The 21,410-nt window shown below is 40.8% G+C and overlaps 1 protein-coding gene across 6 annotated transcripts in view; it reads left to right on the forward strand.

Moving 5' to 3' along the window:
- The window catches only part of LPP (LIM domain containing preferred translocation partner in lipoma), a 682,444-nt gene that overhangs the window by 303,074 nt on the left and 357,960 nt on the right, over positions 1-21,410 (forward strand). The window lies entirely within an intron of this gene.

A 21,410-nucleotide genomic window follows, 5' to 3' on the forward strand; every position in this document is an offset into this window, starting at 1 on the left:
TCAAAATAATAAGAATAGGGAGCTAATGAGCAAGAAAATAGGTGAAAGAAAGATTAGTGATGAGTTGGTAATTGTTGAGTGTTTGGAGGGAGGTTGATTCTATCTTTTTTATTGCCTCTTTTCTCTATCCACAAACATTGCATTCTGCGTGGGTAAGAGTGATATTTTAAGGCTCTGGTTGGTCTGGTCTACCTTTACATATGTTTACAATTTCCCACAGTAAGTTTTTTTTTTTTTTTTTAATTTTAATGTTTGTTTATTTTTGGAGAGAGAGAGAGAGAGAGAGAGAGACAGAGAGTGAGTGGGGGAAGGGCAGAGAGAGAGGGAGACACTGAATCTGAAGCAGGCTCTAGGCTCTGAGCTGTCAGCACAGAGCCTGACGTGTGTCGAACCCACGAACTCTGAGATCATGACCTGAGCCAAAGTCAGATGCTCAACTGATTGAGCCACCCAGGCTCCCCTCATAGTAAGTTTTAAAGAAGAAAAGCCATGGGAAATCACTGCTTAAATGGTTCAGTCCATTGTCTGGCTTTCTTTCTCCTAAATTTCAGGTTGGGAGAGACAAAGGAAGAAGTGATTCATTCATTCAACAAATATTCCGTGTGCCGGTGTGCGTACCTTTTATAGCATGAGAATTCTGTAGTGAAAAAGACAGACAGGATTCTACCCGCATGAAACTGCCATGTTAGTAAAACTGGTGGATATAAACAAAATAGGTACATTGATTACGAAGAACATTAGAATGAAATCAGGGCTGTGGGTTGGAGGAAAGGGTGATCCAGCGGCCTTGCTGAGAAGGGGACACCTGAGCAACGATTTGGAGTAGGGAGAAGGGAGTAAACCATGTGAGTTTCTTGGGAGTATATTTTCATATGTTAGAACTTAAGTAATAGAAGAAGCTTTTTGTACTATTGAGAAGTTAAAATTAGTGAGTTCCAGTTATAACCAGTGGCCTCCAAGTCCGTTTGGAACCTAGATTTTTCAAAATCCATTAAAAATTTTATGTATTAGATATATATATCGTGGGTTTCCTACAAAAATCTTGACTTTCCTATAAAATCTTGCTGATAAAATGTTGTAAGCTAATAAAATCAAAGCTCAAATGCCACTAATGGATAGGAATCCTACAAAGTTTATATTTATTTTATGCAACAGATAGGTCCCTTGGCAAATAGAAATAATATGATCAATTTTCCTTATTTTTAGTCATCTTTTATTAACAACGAAAAAAAAAAAACTCTTAAATTTGTCTTGTATATACCTTTGCTCTTATTTGGTCCAGGGCTATTCTTTGCATATTGTTGAATCTATGTAATTAAAAATTTCATTTAGTCTGTTTGCTCTCTTGGAACGTTATAGAAGCTATTTTGTTGCATTTTAAATCTTCAGTTCTTAAAAGCTTGTTTGACCTTGTGACAGAAGACTTGTGTTTGTTCATTGAACAGCTTATTCTAGTTACGTGATTCTCAACAGGTCACGCTGAGTCCGATTTTTCTCATAATTAAAAGTAAGGTAACTGTCTACTACCTCTAGTAACCAAATGAAATACAGATGGATTTGAAATTGGCAAGCTATAATGGCTATCCAGATATTTTGATATAACTGTCACTATATAAAAATAACAACAGTGGTAATGATAAGGCTTTGCCAAAAGGTTTAATAAAGAAGAATTCAAACATGGGCTTTCATAAAAATTACAAAAACTCTTCTCCTCTATGGACCTTTCCTGATAAATGTACCAAAACCATGACTTTGTTTTTTATAAGGAAGGAAATAAACAAAACGCTGGTTGCCATGTTGGCTTATGTTCTTTGCAAAACAGAAGGAAGGACAAAAAATAAAATTGAGTTTGCCAAATGGGAAAGGACACATCTGGTAGGAGAGGCGTGTTATTCTTGAAGATATGGAAGATTGTTGGCAAGTTCAAAAGCACAGGGGTATGCCCTTCCCTTGTGTGAGAATGATAGCGACTTGGCCCTGCTCTGGCCATAGTTGCACCACATTGGAATATGAACTGTATAATAGAGCCCAAAGTAAGGTAATCGCTGGAGAAAATTTTGCACTTTTTCCTCTCGGCCCTGGTGAAACTTCAGGTTGCCAAGTCCAAATTATAGCTAGTGAATGTGTTTTTATGTAGAAGTCTGTTTATGCTTCTAGCCAGATTTTCAGGTCAGAGTCCAAATAATGTCTACTAAGTACGACTATAGAATTTTAAAATTGTCAGAGCTGAAAAGGACCTTAGAGATCATTTAGTCCAACCCTGGCGCCAGCCATTAGTTACAGCCTCTTCAGGGATTCGCTAAATGGATTAGTTCCCTGTGTCTGCAGATGGAGAAACTGAGTCTCACGAAGGTATGGATCCTATCATCCATACCTCATTTTGAGAAATCTTGACTTCTGGATTTGTCCTTCCTGTTGTACCAGATGGCCTTGCACATGGCTTTGCTTTAGTCTTCCATCAGCCTGTAAGTCTCTGAGGTTCAGATGACGGGATTATACGGTTTTCTTTTGAAGGACTAGGTGTTGCTGGAGTTTTGCTTAGTGTCCTGTAGTTTTGAGACCTGCTACACACTTTTTACGTATTTTTTTGCAAAAGGCAAATACTTCAATTCAAAACTTCTTGTTCTGAGAATCCTTTTTTTTTTTTAAGAGAAAAAAATGAATCTTGGAAAACAAATGAGGGCTTTATCTTTTCTTTTCTGTCAAGATCGGTTTGACCTCAAGACCTGTGAGATTTGGAGTGACCATTTCACTCATTCATTTGTTCTTCATTCACTCAACACAAATTGAGTAACTTCTGTAAGTAAAGCATATATACTAGAGATTGTAGCCTTAGAACTTGGCATCATGGGTCTAGTGTCCTGACTCTCGACCTTAGGACCCTGTAGTGTTGTTCTAATCTGATGCTGCAGTTAATTTCTTCCTATTTCAGCCAGCTAATGGGCAGCCCTATAGCATTGCTTAGAATAGTTTCACAGGTGGAGAATGTCTCATAGAATTTCAGGTTTACAAGGGAATTAGAGATCATACTTCCAGTATCTCTCTTTTGTTTGGATCTCCTAATTTTTTTTTTTTCTAGTTTAACAAGGTATTTATGGGTGACTATTGCAGGTGAGATGATGTTGACGGATAAGGAGATGGTTCACAGATAGCACCTCTGAATCAAATCACAATAATACCTCTGAATCACAAACACAGCTTTTAAGCTATAGTGTTCCATAATAAATTATTTCTTAGTCATCATGCTCTGATCAGAAGCACAAGCTAAGTCCTATGTTGTGGTAGAGGGTGGGAAAAATAAATTAACTAACTGGAGATCTATGAGAAGGCTTCTTGGAGACAGTGTCAACTGAACTGAACTTTGATGGCTGATGTAGGACCTTAATTTTCAGGTGGGGTGAATAGATCTTTTAGCAATAAACTAACAAATATAAGAGTATTGAAGGAGAGCACGAAGTAGTGTGGTAGGCCTGCATTGCCAGCTGTGGAATCTGCCCTTTATTCTGAAATCATTGTCAGTTTACTGCAGGTGTTTGTTAATATTTTAAAGATAAGGGTGACATCTCCAGATCTGTTGTTGGATGCCATGTGGTATTTTTTACACACCATCAGGCATAACCTGTTGCACTTGTGGGAAACCCCATGCAGACAGCTCTGGCACACTTCCTAGAAGTCCTCAGGGACTTATCCTGATGGCTTCTAAGTTCAGGTGCCCGATATTTAACATCCACTTTTTGTGAGATCTCTGCTTGACTTTTCTTCATGAGCTCCAGTTGATATCTCCTCATTGCCTCTCTCTTTGTGACCCAGTCCTGTGGTTTGCTTTAACTTGCCCACTCTCCAGAGATCTATATACTCCTTGTTTTCATCTCCCTTTTTCTGCTCATCCCAGTGGGATGGCCACAGCCACATTTCCTGCTGTCACCACAGTCCCTCCACCTTAGACAATAGACCATGATGCCTGTCGTCGGTTACTCCTTAATGTTAAAAACTCCTTTCTCTTATGGAACGGAAATTTGTGTCTGTATGATTTCTTTGCTTTTTTTTTTTAAGTTTTATTTTAATGTTTGTTTATTTTTAGGGAGGGAGAGAGAGAGAGACAAAGTGAGAGTGGGGGAGGGACAGAGAGAGAGGGAGACACAGAACCCGAAGCAGGCTCCAGGCTTCGAGCTGTCAGTACAGAGCCCAGGGCGGGGTTCAAACTCATGAACCGGGAGATCATGACCTGAGCTGAAGTCGGACGCTTAACAAACTGAGCCACCCAGGCGCCTCCATGATTTCTTTCCAGTGATTTTCGTCTTACCATCTTAGAACACAGTGCCCATGCAAAGGAACAGTCAGGCCAGGGGAGGGATAGGTGATGTCTGCCCCAAGAAGTTGATCATGAGAGCTGCTGAAAGAAGTGACTTTTCCGGAGGCCTGTGTGAAAACAGTGTAATGTGAACTATGCACCGAACTTGGGGAAATGCCCAGAGTTAATTGAAAAGAGAAGGGAGAAAGGAAACCTCTGAAATTATTTATGGTCTTGTCTTAGTCAGTCTTCAAAGTTTGCAAGCCAACTCATTTCTGTTCTTCTGAAAACATTTTCAAAGCTCCTTTATGTACATGGCAAATGATAGATTATAGTCAGTTATCCACGTATGTCAATAATAATTTTAGAATCTACCATAGTTTTAGCAGAGCCAGCCCTGGAAGCTGTGTCTTGCGACTCGTAGTCTAGTACAGTCATGCTCACAGGTATGGAATGATGGATTTTTACCTGTAGACATGAAGGGCTCAGGCCCGCAACCATGGCCACGTTCTTTTATGCACTCGCAGAAACAGGCAGCAAGACTTGCTTTGTATGGCTTTGACGTACTCCATTGTAGAGGCCATTCCTTCCATGGCCTGATAGTGGGCTGAGGAAGGAGGAGGCTGGGTAAAAAAGGAGATCCAAGCTATAAAGGCTAAAATGAGTGGAGGCAATGTGCAGTCTTGCCTGAAGAAAACCGAAATGATCAGCGGCTCTAATCCACTCTGAAGTGCTTGTCCTTTCTGCACGGTGAGAACGCGAGAGTATCTTGATCTACGAAAACATACCAAAGGAGTGACTGAGATGCCTATTTCTTCGTGGCCCTTTACCTTATTCCCTGGGCCTTGGGTTAGCAAGCCCTGGTTGGTTTGTAGGGTTGCTTGTGACCCTGGGGACAGCAGTGGCGATAGCAGCAGCAGGTTGCTTCATGGTTATCTCCTCCTTTTATGGTTGCAGTGGTAGGTCAGTGCGTGTTTAGTAGGGCTGGTGGGCTCCTAGGCATGTGGATGGCTTTGGTCAATATGACTTTCTAGAAGTGAATTTCAAAGGTTTCCTGTTTGCTTTTCTCTCTGAATCATCATGTGATTGGAAATTCAGACGAGAAAAGAGCAAGATTTTCGGTGTCTAGACTTCTAAGAGCTTCTTGGAAAGTAGCAGGCCTAGAGCCCCTAGGGGGTAGCGCAATATTTCATGTAGCAGTTTGAAACTTTTTGCATGGAATGCCATGGTGTTCTCCTCCATATTTTTAAAGGACCTATTGAAGGAGGTAAACCTTTTTCTGGGGATCAGGGGTAGAGTATGTGTCCACACACTCACTCCTTCACACTTGTCAATCCTGTTACCCCTGCCACTGCTACCTTGATGCAACCTAGGGCACACATATGCTTCCTGCAGGGAAGAACCGGCCAATTGCTGGGTAAGAAAAGTCTGGTGGAGAAACTGGTTGTGGTCAGTAAGGCCATAGGTCAGGATAACCAATGAGGCTAGGTTTCCTTTAGCTCTTGAGTTTCTTCATAGGCAGCAATTTACAATATTTGCCTATTTCAGAAAATTTTCTTTGCCTAGAGGTATGTAAAATTGGAGTTGGTTCTTTCTGAGTCAGTGGAAGTTTGTTTTTTTTTTTTTCTCATTTTGTCGCTGTCACCAAGAATCTCAGTGATTTCTTCAAAGCTGTAGTATGCTTACTTATTTTTTTAATATGTTTTGTCTCATAATGAAAATAAATCAAACAGTGCAGCTCAACTGTTTTCAGTAATGTTTCTCTATCACGGAAAAATCATGATCTGAACATATACCCCGTGCCCAGTGTCTACACCAGGTGAGGTTTGAGCATTTTTCTTCCTGATGCATCTAAAAGCTTATTAAGGCAATTTGGAGACTATGCTGTAATATTTTAAACTGTATAACTTAAACTCTTTTGAAAGGACCCCTTCTCACGTTAAATTGTATCACCGCATTACTAATACGCTGTAACTTTTTTTAGTGTTTATTTTCGAGAGAGTGAGCAGGGGAGGGGCAGAGAGAGAGGGGGGACAGAGGATCCCAAGCAGGCTCCATGCTATCAGCACAGAGCACGATGCAGGGCTCGAATTCATGAACTGTGAGATCATGACCTGAGCCATTGGACACTTAACCGACTGAGCCACCCAGGCACCTCATAAACTATAACTTTTACTTGTTTATTGCAGTGTGTCTTACTTGCTATTTCTTTTTCTTGAATTTATCATTCTGATTCCTTCTGTTCTTTTTTTATCTCTGCCACAGTAAGGTTTTTTTTTTTTTTTTTTTTTTTTTGGAAAGGCTACATGGATGATCCAGCTCCTGAGTTTTTATATACCTGAAAATGACTTATTTTTGCCTTTATATTTACGTAATGCTTTGGCGGCAGGTAGAATTCTAGGATCAAATTTCCTTTTTCAGTATTCAATGAAGATGTCTATATTCTTATTTTAGTATCATTTAGTGTTACAGATGAGAAATCTGATTGCGGTGTGATTCTTTTTCCAGTTTATTATCTTTTCTTTGTTGGATCTGCAAGCCTTATTTGGGGGAGTCTGTGGTTTCACGGCACTGCACCTGGATACAGGTCCCTACCCTTACCCCGTGTTTCCACTCAGCAGTCAGTGTATCTGTCTGATCTTTTTTATTTAGCTAAGGTGGGGGACAAAGCAGTTTAACTTGTGTTATTAAGACAAAGCAGTTTAACTTTTCGGTTTGCCTTTTTTGTCCTTACAGGACCTCTATTTTATGATGCTGGATTTCTTCTCCATTCTTTGTATTAGGATTCTTTTTCAGTAGTTTTGCCAATGGGAGAACCCCTATTGCTTTCCTTTCCTTTTTAACTTTTTTGTGGTGGTAGTCTGCTCTTATAAATTTTTTTTTTTTAACGTTTATTTATTTTTGAGACAGAGAGAGACAGAGCATGGATGGGGGAGGGTCAGAGAGAGAGGGAGACACAGAATCGGAAACAGGCTCCAGTCTCTGAGCTGTCAGCACAGAGCCCGACGAGGGGCTCGAACTCACAGACCGCGAGATCATGACCTGGGCCGAAGTCGTATGCCTAACCGACTGAGCCACCCAGGCACCCTGGTAGTCTGCTCTTCTAAATGCTACATCCACCTGCATTTAGGGGAGGGAATGTGGTAGGGGACTGTGGCTCTGGATTTGCCGTGCTGGTTGACGTAGATAACTTATATCTTGTTTCCAGGTCAGGAATATATAGACCTTTAATAAGCATGGTGACCACAGAGTGGGTCTCTGCACCTGGTCTCCATTTTATGTGTGTAATTAGGGGAGGCGGGCGAACGAAAGGGTTCCTGTTAGATGCACAGCCCGAGAGCAGACCAGTGAGCTTTACTGCCATCCTTGAGGCGACTTCTTAGCTGTGGGGATCCACAGGCAGGTAGCAAAGCCCCGATTGCAATGTCCTGTATATGCCAAGTAAGAGCAGAAGCAGGTTGCAGGATGGTCTCTGGTTGAGTTCTCTAGGCTTCTGAGTTTCCTCCCTCACTCTTTCCCCCATCCATGCTTCTCAATGAGTATTTCACCAGGAGTGTCAGGGAATGTGGCAAAGAACTTTTTATTAGAAAGGATGAACTCATTAAGTGATTTTACTGCTGTTATGACATTCTATACTCCAAACATCATTTCCCAAGAGGCTCCCCCACCCCCTCACCCTTCTTGTTGTGACAGCTCAAAGTCAGCTATGAAAGTCAGGTAATGCTACCTTTTGTTTTTTATCTCAAGCTCACTCTCCTGCCCTCGAGGGCTTCACCACAGAAAAGCCCTCTTTGGTTGCATCATCAAAGCCAAGTCAAGCTTCAGGGATAACATAGTATGATGGCTAACACTGTGTGCGCTGGATCCAGATACCCAGCCCCTCACCCACTAGCTGTATGCCTATGGCCATGTTATTTAACCTTCCCATGCCTCAGTTTGCTCTTCTGTAAACTGGAATCTACCTCTTTGGGTTGCTGTGAGATGCGTATAGAGAATATTGTATGTGCCTGACATATCCCAGCACTTAGTGTTTACTGTTGATGTCATCACTATTGGGCAATTCAGCGCTAGCTGGCCTGTGTGCTGAGTTCCGGAACAGTTGTCGCTGTCTTTGGTTTGCCCCGTGCCTCCCCAGGAATCACCAGAAATCCTATTCCTTGCTCCTAAATGCGTGAAGATTTTGAGTCTTTCGCTAAAGAGATACTTTCACAAACTCCCTCTGTAAAACAAACGATTCGATGAACTAATCTTTTCTTATAGTTCTAAAATTCACTGCTTTGGTAATAAAATATCACCTCTTTATAACTTCACAGTAATTTACAAATTGCAAAATACTTTATATGATCTTACCTGATCTTCACATATAAAAAAAAAGGACCGATATATTTTAACCAATTAAAATATATTTTAATGTCCCAACAAGTTGAGACAACTTTTTTAGATCTCACAAGTATCCTGGAAGCAGTGATTTAGTTTTAAATGAACAAAAACAAAAACAAAATGTATTTTGGGGACTTTTAAGCCTCTTGGCTTAGTATCAATTCCCTTACAAATGAGAGAAGGCAGATCATTTTGAATTCTCTAAAAGCAGCCAAAGTCATCAACAATATGTGTTCATGGCTGGTGGCCAGGGGCCACGGAGATTGCTTTCCATGTCTTTCTTTAGTGGAAATAAGCACACTTCCATCCTGGCCTTCGGCATCTTCTCTGACAATCCCCTCACAGATTGTATGTACTATGTACTTCTTATCCATGGATTTGGTAGGAGGCTCTGTTGGGCTCACAAATCCTTTAGTTCCATTGTATTTACATAATCCACTCAACACAGGCACAGAACAACTTGATCTGAAAGAAAGGGTAAAAGAGGGAATGGAAGATGCCAAGACCAAAAACCTAGGGCATCAACTCAGATTTTATTTGTGAAACTCCCAAAGTTTTGGGGAGGTTTTCTGTGCATAACTGATTTTGCTTGATCCATTCAAAAGTCAGGTATTTATGCTCCCCCCCCCCCGATAACTTACAGTATAATATTGCATGCAATACATATGCTAGTCCTTGAGGGGTTACACTATTCTTATCATCATTTTATCATTAGCTTTTGTGAGTGTGACCTGTCCAAGGCCTGCAAATTCCATAAATTCCAAACTTGAGTTGGAGTGTTTTTTGTTTTGTTTTTAAATAACAGATTTTCATACACTTGATCTCACTTGAGCCTTTAAATAACTTCTGAAAAGGGAAAGGTAGGGATAATCCCCATCTTGTGTAAGTGAAGATGCTGAGGCTCAGGGAGGCAAAGTAATAGTCCCAGTTTCCATGGTATTAAGTGTCCCAGGCAGGGATCAGACCCTGAGTCCTGTCAGTCCATTCCTGTCTCTCTCTTGCCATCCCTGCTTTGTTGTTACTTTTCCTTTATATTCTTTTTCGATGAAGGGCACAAAATACCAATTGTCATTTTCTCTCCAGGTACTCACTATTTGGAAGCTCTTCCTCTTGTGAGTTCTGTTGTAGATTTCTCTGTGGCACTATTGTCTTCAGACTCTTTTTTTTTTTTTTTTTTCCTCTCCAACTGCATGTATCTTTATGGATTGAAAGAGTGTACTTTGGCATTAAAAGGTGGGAAATGTGTTTATAAGCCGGTAAAATGGAATTCTTTCCTTAGTTTTTTGTTTGTTTTTATATTTATTTCACCAATAAACTTCAGTAAAGATAACAATTTTCATTATGAGGGAAAACAAGTAACATTGGTGATAATTGGTAGATACACTGTTTTTAGGGAAGTTTTTTAAAAGGTGGAATGGGGAGTAATACAAGACAGGAGGATTCATATGATAAAAAAAAAGATGATTTTGCTGTTATTTTTAGAAGTAAAGGATTTGGCTAATGAGACACTCCCCCTCAAAGAGGGAGAGAGAGAGGGAAGGTACTCAGATTCATTCCTTTCCCCATAAGTTGTATTATTCCTTTCAGTGCTTAAAACAGCCTACGTCTGTCCTACAACCACTTTTGTTTTGAACTGTACAGGATGTGATTTGGGGAAGACCATCCCTAAGAGCCAAATCCCCGTTTCTTCAGCCATAAACTAGTATCATGCTTTCTATTTTCTGTTGTTGTTGTTGTTGTTGTTGTTGTTGTTTTCTAATGATCAGATAAAAACAACCCATTTGATAGCACTTTCTAAAACAGTAAGGATTTACCTTAAAAGTGTTCATTTTTGATAATATTATTTCAACATCCTTGAGCTTTAATTCTTTCTATTACAATGTATATCGCCCCACAGTGAATTACTGCATGGCCTTTCAACGTTGTATTTGATTGTATGGCGATTATTGAAAAGAGAATGGCCGACTATCCCCTGATCAGATATGTACTGATCCAAGCCCCAGCTGACTACAGCCTGTGCACTTCAAAGTCAGGGCTGTGACTTAGAAAGATCTGTCTCAGAACTTCACATAGTACCTGGCCAGCTCAGGCTTAGGTTTTCCATGAAGAGATGATCAAACAAGTAAATAAAGGACATGGCAGCCAGTAGAGTATTTCACAGTACACATTCAGGAGACTTCATCATTTTTATTATCATTTTACATCAAGCCATTTTGAAAGTTGAAATGTACCTAGAGGATTGTTTTCATTTCCTTTTCGCTCGTTGAAAGTCATACAGTGTCACTTTAGTAATTCTTTCTTGACCCAGCGGGTATAGAAACCAGTTTCAGGCCATGGCCACTATAGAGAAGTTTTTTTGTACAGTTACAGATTCATTAAGTAAGAGTCTCTCCTCTCCTTGCTTTCCTGCCTGCCATGTTTCTCTCTATAAACCGGGACTTAAGCCATGGTCTTAGCATCCACAGAAGTCATTTCCACTCTACTGAAATGGCTCCTGTACACTTTTGTTACCACCTCTGATTCCCTAGTGACTGTTCTTTTTCTGACATCTACCTCTTTCAGGCAGGTAACACTTGACGACTTGAACCTCCTCACTTCCTCCTTCAGTTTTCACTCTACAGAACTTCCTTACTTCCCCTGCTGTATCTGTGACTATTCCTTTTCTCTCTTTGGTACCAGCCTGCCCCCCACCCCCATCCTAAATTGAGGTGCCCACTCAGTGCTCTCCCTTTTGACCTTCTGTCTTCTATCAGTAGAAATCATAACTTTAGTAGAGTCATCTTTGATCTCTGCTTATTTAATGACTTGAACTGCTGATGACTCTCTCCCTTAGACAACTCTCATGCCATTTATCCTAGGGCCTTCCCACATGGAAGGTCTTTTGTCTCTTCACATTCAGTGTGTCCCAGAGCTACTCATCACTTTACCCCAAGGCTTCCACTCTGTTAGAAACACCACCATATTTTCTTATTTTTTAAAATATAATTTATTGTCAAGTTAGATAACATACAAAGTATACAGTGTGCTCTTGACTTCAGGAGTAGATTCCCATGATTCTTCACTTACATTCAACACCCAATGCTCATCCCAACAAGTGTCCTTCTCAATGCCCATTTTCGCCTCTCCCTTGTCTCCTCCCCCCATCAACACTCTTTGTTCTCTGTATTTAAGAGTCTCTTATGGTTTGCCTCCCTCTCTGTTTGAAACTAATTTTTTTCCCTTCCCTTCGCCCATGGTCTTCTGTTAAGTTTCTCAAGTGTTTCTGTTCTTCCAAGTTCTAAACTCTGGTCATTGCTGATATGTCTTCCTTTTGTAATATGTCTGTTACCAGTATCTACTATTTTTGGTTCAAAAAGGACTCTCAAGTGTACTCTCATCTCTTCATTTTACTATTCATTGTTCTAGCTTCTTCCTTCTCCATATCACAATAGACTCATTGTTTTGATTCTGTTTTTTTTTAAATGGCTTTGTTTGTTTGTTTGTTTCATTCCAGCTGCATATCCCTAACCGATTAGTCTTCAAAAAATGTTATTTTCTTCCTCTGACTTTTTGTTGCCTGCCTCATTAAATTTCTTCTCTTAGTTGATTTTCAGAATATTCCATGACCTACCTCACTCTTTAAAGTACATCTTATCTCTCACTATTCCCCTTACGGGCCTTGCTCTTGTGAAGCTGATGTCCTCATTGTCTGCTTCCCATGCTGAGTTAATTTTCCTTATGTCTTTCTTGCTGCTTGAGACATCCTCATTTCTCAACTGATTGGAAATCCTTCCCATTTTGAATTGCTACATTCAAATACGACTTTCTTCCTGGTAGCTTCTGATGCCACCAGTCTCTTCCTTCTGTTTTTTCTGGCTCTACTAACTGGGTAATGTGTTGTGGTGACCTGACCCCACAGTTTAGTGCCAGGATGCTCTGCTCCATCACTTACCAGTCGCATTACCCATCTTCACATGCAAAACGGGAATAATGACACATTCTTAGAAAGTTATGTTGAGAATTAATTAAGATAAGGAATACAGAGTATCCAGTAGTATGTGGTTTATAATAATGGTGACAATTAATCAGTTAATAATGTTTTCCTGCCACTTAATATATGCCTCTTTGTGGACTGATGTAATTATATCATATGCATTTATATTGCCTCTAAACTATATATGATAAAGCCAGAATACAAATATGTCATGGAAGAGACCTATACAAATTATTTAACATCAAAAATCTTAAGAGACTCAGGTTTGGAAGTTCCCTAATCCAGCCCATCTTTCTTGTGATGAGGAACTGGGAGGAGGGCTAGATTTTTTAAGTGAACCACCAAAGATGACACAGTATGAGAGTTGGCCCCAACCCCAGCTGAGGGTTCTGGACTCAATGGCCTCAACTCATTCTACTTTCCTCTTGTTCATTCCCCTTTTAGAAAAGGTCTAAAGTCTGGGTCACAGCTCATATTACTGGATCACGCATAGGCTTTATCTCATTGAGGAACATCTGGTTGATATTTGTGGGTGGATTGATTGATTCATTGACTCATTATTAGTCTTGGTAATAGAATTTTCTGGAAACATCTATGGAGTATGTACGATATGTGGGCTTATCACTCTTTTGATGCTGTTGTAAGCAAACAAAACGGCTCAACACGTACCACTTCTGTGTACTGGCTCAGGGTAGCAGGGAAAGGAAATGGGAGAGGAAGTTATATACATCTTGAACAAATCACACTTTTCTATTTTTAGTCCTTGCTACTGTTTGGAAAGTACAGCCCCTGTTCATGGCAGTCTGGCATGTGTTTCCTCAGTGCCATTTCAAAAAGGGGAAAAATAAATATGAGAATTTTTTGTAGTGAAAATAGTTACTCAGTGAAATCACGTAAGTTCCTTCTTTTTCTCTTGATGAACCCTCAAACCCACTGGACTCTGACTCCTCAGCCTCAGCTCTGCATATCAAAGGCTCATGCGGGATGGGAGACTGGAGTCAGCATAGCCTAACACAGTAAGATGTGCCGTGGTGTCTGAGAGAGACAGGGCAGGAAGGCGGGGGACGGAATGGTGACATCCCTTCTTGATAGTAGCTGGCTTGGCTGGGGACCAAATGCTGTCCCCTGGAGAAAGCTGAAACCTAACCATAGATTCAGACACAGCCTTACAGACCTTGCTTAAGCTGTTCCGACTACCCGACTCCTGTTTCTGTCCGTCTCTGGTATCCCTCTTTGGTAAAAGTTCCCTGTGGGTCTTACAGCCACTCTCCTAATTCAAGTAGATGGATCACTTCTCTTTAGTAGTGGATTTTCCCAACTTGAGTCTGTATTAGTTATCATCAGGCAATGATAACCTTATGAAGGAGAATAAAGTCACCCGATCTCTATTCAGATGGATTTCTATAATATAGTAGGACTTGACGGGGTCAGATGTGGTGATGGTGGAATGGCTTGGAGTCAACTGCAAGAGTCTCATGAGGCAGATGAGGGCCTGAACTGGGGCAATGGCCACGACACTGGCAAAGGAGAGCTAGAGTCTAGAGCCACTTGGAGACAAGGGGGTATGGGAAACAGAGGAGTCCCAGATGCTTTGCAGCATCCTGTCTTTCTTCAGGGGAGAGAGGTTGGCCTCCTGTCCTAGTGTTTGTCAAATAAGAGGATCCTCTGTAAAATCAAGGCTCTGAGGCAAGTGTGATAGGAACTTTACTAGAGGCGATGCTGACGCCACTGAGCAAAGATTGCCCCTCATTCATGAGAGGGTCTGTGCAATCTCCAGATGTAAACAGCTCTGCCGAGATAGAATTGTGGCAGCAGGGTGAGAAGAATACAAGGCTGTAATTAATGCTAATTTGTGGATATTGCTGTATTGTTGTCATTGTTTTTTAATTGAATATGTATTAAGCTCCAACAGGGTGCTATGAATAATGCCAAACTTATGGTTGATTTATCAGAACACCCGGATGACTTTATGAACACCGATAAATGGGGACACATAGCACCCCTTCGAGGTGCCAAGTGCTGTTGCCATTTCTACAAATGAAGAGAAGTGAAGTGGACTGTGTTTACTCTGTCAGCTCTGTGGGTGGGAAAAGAGTGCTGTCAGACCAGCATTTTCCTGTCCCCGGGAACTGGGTTAGAATACATTAGTAAAGAATTTCTCCTTAAGTGCGTTCCGAGTTGTGGGATTTTAATGAAATTGTTCCAGTTATTGTTGTTAGCACTGCATTAGCACCAGGCGACCAAGTTCTAGGCCAGCAGGTTTCAAATTTAGTGTTAAAAAGAGCTGGGGGAGGGGCTAAGGGCTTGTCAAATACAGATTGCCAGGCCCTGCTCCCAAAGATTCTGATCTGATAAAGGTGGGCAGGCCACTAAGAATTTTCCCTTTTCATGAGTGTTTGAAACACTCTTGTCCTCTGAAGAGGCCCAGCTTCCCTTCAAAACCCAGTCTCTTTCTTCTTATCTGTCTGCAGCCACCAAATTCTAGCCTCACCCTGAGACCAGGGTTTTTTACTTAGTATCTGAGGGTCTCCTAGAACTCACCGAGTAGCATCCTGTAACGTTCTCATTTATAGAACACACTATTAGCTGGCATTTACAGAAGACCTACTGTACATTTAGCATTCTGCTGGACATGCCATTCCCAGGACCTTATCCCACCTGGATTCCACAATGTCACTGTGGGGTTTGTATTATTATTCCCATTTTCACAGGAGGACATAAAACTGAGAGGTGGGGGCCCCTGGGTGGCTCAGTTGGTTGAGCTTCTGGCTCATGATTTCAGCTCAGGTCATGATCCCATAGTTCATAGGATCAAGGCCCATGTCAGGCTCTGCACTGACAGTGTGCAGCCTGCTTAGGATTCTTACTCTCTCTCTCTCTCTCTCTCTCTCTCTTTCTGCCCCTCCCCCCCCCCAGTGGTGCTCCCTCTCTCAAAATAAATAAATAAACTTAAAAAAAAAAAAACTGAGAAGGGAATGTGACTTGGTCAAAAACATCTCAGTACTTTCAATCCTTTTGGTTTAAATCCAGGTGAGGGCCCAGATTCCACTTTGAACCACAAGTGGGAACAGAACCCCTAGAATTGGTTTAAGTGGAATATATCCTAAAGAAAAATGTTCACACTGGAGTAGGGGAGACCAGGGAGGGAAAGGTAGGAATGGCCAGTTATGATCTTCCTTATCCAACTTTGTTATTTGTTCCGGTAAATGGTAGCCATTTGCTTATTGCTTGATTATTCTGTGAAAAAGGAAACATTTCTGGGGAAAGCCTCACATGAGGTGTAAGCAGAATTCTGGAGTCGAGAGAGGCTTTTAAAGTGGAGATGAGAACCTTGAGACTCGGATAGCTTTGCTCCTTACTAAATAAATGTCTTTTCCACTCTCAGTAGCCTCTGCCCGGGGAAGTCAGTGTTCGCATAGCGCTCTGTTAACTTGTATTTCTGAGGGTGGACGCAGAAATGCGTGCTGTCTTGTCGATTCACATTCATCCCCGATTAAGGTGGAATCAACAGCTTCCTGATAGAGTCCTGTACTTATTTTTTATCAATTGTAAACTTTTTCGTAAAAATAGGAATTCCTGCTAGGAGTGTCGTTGATGTAAATTGTCTGTGCACCGCCTAAAATATATGTGATTCATACCATGTGTTTGTTCCCACATCCACACTGCGTCCCGAGATACAACCACCCCTGCCCACCTTCTCTTTTCGTCACGGGGACGCACGTACCCGTTGGAGGTCTCTACCCTGGATAGAGGCCAAGCTCCTTCCGTACAGAACTTGCCCACCTGCACTTTCTGACCGCAGCTGACCCTTTGAGCCTGATCTTCCTCTATTTTTACCTTCAGGAATATTCTTGTTTGCCCAGTGCTAGTGCATGCCACAGTGTTCCCCCGATGTCTTTATGCTCGTGTGGGAAATATCTTAACTCTCTTTTTCTCCACTCAAGATCTTTTCAGTTCTCCTCGAGTACATGCAGCCTTTTCTGATTTCTCTATTTTTCTGCTCTAGTGTGTTGCATCTCCTATACCTGAATATTACCTGCCTGTATTCAGCTCTGTGATACAGTCGTTTGTGGATCAACTAACCTTTCTCATGCACCTGTAAGCACTTGGAAGATGAGAACCATTGATTTCCTTTTTTTTTTTTTTTTTAATAATTCCTTCATATTAATAGGGCCTGAGTATTTGATAAATATTTCTGGAAAGGTGAATGAAACCTGTACTCAATGGAGAAGTAGAAAGCAAAAGAGACGACTGGAGATTGTCTTTTAACTATAGTTACGGCCGTGACCTGAGTCCCAGTAACCTGATAGGATAATCACAGTTCGATGCTTGAAGGGAAAACCTTTCCTATTTGCATTTCTGGCTTGGTGTCATGGAAGGTGCCAGAGCATGAGCCTGGGAGTGAAATGTTTGAGTCCTAAATTCTAATACTTCCATTTTCTACCTGAGTGACATGGAAAGTGGTCTTTTTCTCTGACCCTTGTTATCCTCTTTTTTCAACAGGAATCATATCTACCAATCTCTATTTATTTTACTATTACTATTACTATTACTGTTATTACTATTATTATTATTATTATTTGCACAGACAGGACTCTGCCTGTGCAATACAATGAGAAATATTGACACAAGCTCTTTTTTAAGCTCAGGCACTTGCCTGTTGATGATGGTGGTGCAGACAAAGCCACGGTTTCCTTTCCCCACGTTCCTAGTGGTCATTGCATCCCAGGCTGTGTACAGGGGATAGAGTGGCTGACCAGAGATTGTACTAGTTCATAGGCCACTTCCCGGAGCTGCCTTTGAACAGCAAGTTTGACCAAGGTAAAAGGATGAACATATTTGGGACAATTATTAGGGAGCAGGTGCATCTTTTACTATTAGAAAATAACATTCCTGACAGTTTCAGTAATCCTGCTCCCCATATCTTTTCCATTTTTAGCCTGTGAGGTAAGACATCATGTGTGGTTTGTCTTGTCCTTTTCTGCCAGCTTGCTAGCATGTTGTCACCCTCCCCTATTTTCTTCCATTTCCATTAATCAGCTGCTGGCCCTCCAGACAAGGTAACTGAAAGCAGTTTCTCTTATAAAGTTGCTATTTATGACCCTATTTTTGAAGTGGCTGTTTCAAATTGTATCTTGTTAGTGGCTGCTCTGTATCTTCTGTATTTTCAACTATCAAAGTACACTTAAACTAAATAGAAACAGAGTAATTTGGTTCCAGTAAGTGGCTACAAGTGAGGAAAAATATATCAACAACAATGAAACACTTAAGATTCCTTATAATGTTAGGTAGATTGTACGTAGGTGGATGTGTTAGAAAAGCAGAACTTTTGAACCAGAAGAAACTGTAAAGATCAAGTCTAAACCCATCATATTGCTGGTGAGCAAACAAGCTTAGAAGGACAAAGCGATTGGCCCAGGGTCACCTGATGAATTATGGCAGACCAGGACCAAATGCCTAGTTTGCTCCTTTCTGCTTTCCTGGCTCATACACCCACCTCCGTGGTGGCAAAAGAGAATTCTGTGGTTGTTCTGGGTAGGTAATCAAGATCATTTTTCTGGGTCTCACTATTATTAAGTCATCTTCTGACATTAGCACACTGTAAGTTTATTAGGAGAACATTTTAATACTGTCTTCTTGACAGTTGGGAGTTTTGGGTGGGTGGACTGGGGCCAGGGAGCATTGACTTAGGTCTCCCTGACCCATCATTATCATTTGGCTGTTGGACTTTTAGCAAATCACTTAAGCTTTCTGGTCCTTTGTTTCCTTTTTTGGTTCAACATGGCCTTGTGATAGATGGTGGCTAAGATTCTTCCTGTCTCCATTGGGTGTGAACCTAAGTGTCCCTACCCATTCTGGCATCTCTCTTCTAGGAATTTTGGTAGCTCTTGTTTGCGCCTGTACGTTAGTATTGCAGTTGAACTGGCTTGAGGAAGACTCTTCCATTTTGTTGGTCTTATCCTGACAGTGAAGTGGAAATCCATGCGGAATGTCTCTGCTCCTGTCTTTTGTAACATTTCCTCATCTGTAAAATGGGACAAGAAGATCTTTCTGTTTATATTGTAGGCTCGTAAGAACAACGGTTGAAATAATGTCTGAGCTATTGCTTTGGAGAAGATGTTTCCCCATATAGGATGTTCAGATTCTAGTCCTATTTCAACCCCTTCACTAAATTATTACCTCAGACATTTAAATCACTTCTTTGGGGGGCACTATCATTATTTTTCAGTGAAAATGTTGGAAGAGCTCCTTAACGCTCCTTCCAGTTTTGATATTTCTTAAGCCTGAGTTACCGTTTTCATGCTAATCATCTACAATCTAGTCACACTTACCCAAACATCCTTTATCTGAAAGTCCTGATTGATGGAGCTCAGCACATAGAATCACAGCCACAAATGTATAAGAGAAGTTCTCACTCCTTTTCCACTTTGATGGCATGCCCCTTCGTGTTACACATGGGAACTGAATACTTTCCTTGGTTTTCAATTTTGTCATCATTTTGAGGGGTCATGAAAGGATTCAAGGGGGGAAAAAAAGCTTGAGGATGATGAGCAGATATATGATGTTAATATCAAAGTTCTATGTATTCAAACATTTGCTCTTGGTTATTTCTATTATTCTGTGGAGGAATGTGAGAAAGTGGCTTCTGTCACAAATTTATCGTGCCGTAACTCATTGGCCCTGTATTATCAAAATGCAAAATAAGGAAACTATCTTCTGTAAGGTCTTATTTATTTTTATTTTTTTAAAAATACTTTTAATGTTTATTTATTTTTGAGACAGAGAGAGAGTGGGGGAGGGGCAGAGAGAGGAGGACAGAGGATCCGAAATGGGCTCTGTGCTGACAGCAGAGAGCCCAACGTGAGGCTCGAACTCACGAACTGCAAGATCATGACCTGAGCCAAATTCGGATGCTTAACTGACTAAGCCACCCAGGCTCCCCTCTTCTGTAAGGTTTTAAAGCAAAATCAATAGTGGAAATATCTGGCAGGGCCTGTTTTCTGTTGCATATTTTCTATGGTGAGGACCCAACTGTATTTTATTCGGTGTATTTAATTCATAGGTTCAAATGATTTCTTGTTCTCCGTTTGCCACGCCTCAAATTAATGTTTCCTTAATGGAAAATCAAACTGATTCTTTTTTTTTCTCTACCTTTTAAAATTTCTACTTGTAATTTTTTGTATTAATTGTATTATGCAAAGCATTTCTGGGAAAGTTTCCATGATCTCAGATGATTTTATGGATATCTTTATAAATATTTCAATTGGGTGTACAGGCATACCTGGTATTTTACAGATATTACATTTATTTTTTTAACAAAATAAAGCTTTTTGGTAACCCTGTGTGGAGCCTGTTAATTGGTGTCATTTTCCCAGTAGCATTTGGTCACTTCATGTCTCTCACATTTTCGTAATAATGCAATATTTCAAATTTTTCATTATCATTACAGTTGTTATAGTGATCTGTGATCAGTGATCCTTGGGGGTACCATGAACCACACTCATACAAGGTGACAAAATTAATCCATAAATGTTTGTGTTCTGACAGCTCTACCGACTGACCGTTCCCCCCTCTCTCCCTCTCCCTGGGCCTCCCTATTCCCTGAGACACAGCAATATTGAAATCAGCCCTGTTAACAACCCTACAGTGACCTCTAAATGTTGAGGTGAAGGGAAATGTTACACATCTTTCATTTTAAATCAAAAGCTAGAAATGATTAAGTTTAATGAGGAAGGCACGTCGAAAGCCAAGATAGGCCTGAAGCTAGACCTCTTGTCCAGTTAACCATGTTGCAAATGCAATAAAGTGAAACACAGTCAATTTCTGGAAGAAAATTAAAAGTGCTACTCCAGCGAATACATGAATGACAAGAAAGAAAATTGCTGATATGGAGAAAAATTCACTGGTCTGAATGGAAGATCAAACCAGCTGCAATATTCCCCCACATTCCCAAAGCCTAACTGATACATAGCAAGGCCATAACTTCATTCAGTTCTGTGAAGGCTGAGAGAGATAAGGAAGCTGCAGGAGAAAAGTTTGAAGGTAGCAGTGGTTGGTCCATGAGCTTTAAGGAATGGAGCCATTTCCATAACATAAAAGTACAAAGTGAAGCGACAACTGCTGAGATAGAGGCTGCATGCAGCAAGTTATGCAGAAGATCTAGCCAAGATAATTCATGAAGGTGGTACACTAAACGACAGCTTTTCAATGGAGACAAAACAGCCTTCTTCAGGAGAAAAAAAAATGCCATCTAGAATGTTCATCACTAGAGAGAAGTCAATGCCTCACTTCAAAGCTTCAAAAGCTGACTCTCTTGTTAGGGGCTATTGTAGCTGGTGACTTTAAGTTGAAGCCAGTGCTCATTTCCCATTTTAGAAATGGTAGGACCCTTAAGAATTATGCAAGATCTACTCTGTCTGTGCTCTGTAAGTGGAACAGAAAAGCCTAGATGACAGCACATCTGTTGACAACATGGTTTTACTGAATATTTTAAGCCCACTCTTGAGAACTACTGTTCAGGGGGAGAAAAAAAAGAAGATTCCTTTCAAAATATGACTGTTCCTTGACAACGCACCCAGTCACCCAAGAGCTCTGATGGAGATGTACAATGAATTTAATGTTTTCCTGCCTGTAAACACAACACCCATTCTGTAGCCCATGGATCAAGGGGTAATTTCAACTTTCCAGTCTTATTAAGAAAATACATTTCCTAAGGCTATATAGCTACCTTAGACTGTAATTCCTCTGGGGAAAGTTAATTGAAAA

This window comes from Neofelis nebulosa, chromosome 5 (genome assembly GCF_028018385.1).
Source record: "Neofelis nebulosa isolate mNeoNeb1 chromosome 5, mNeoNeb1.pri, whole genome shotgun sequence".
Lineage (NCBI taxonomy): Eukaryota > Metazoa > Chordata > Mammalia > Carnivora > Felidae > Neofelis > Neofelis nebulosa.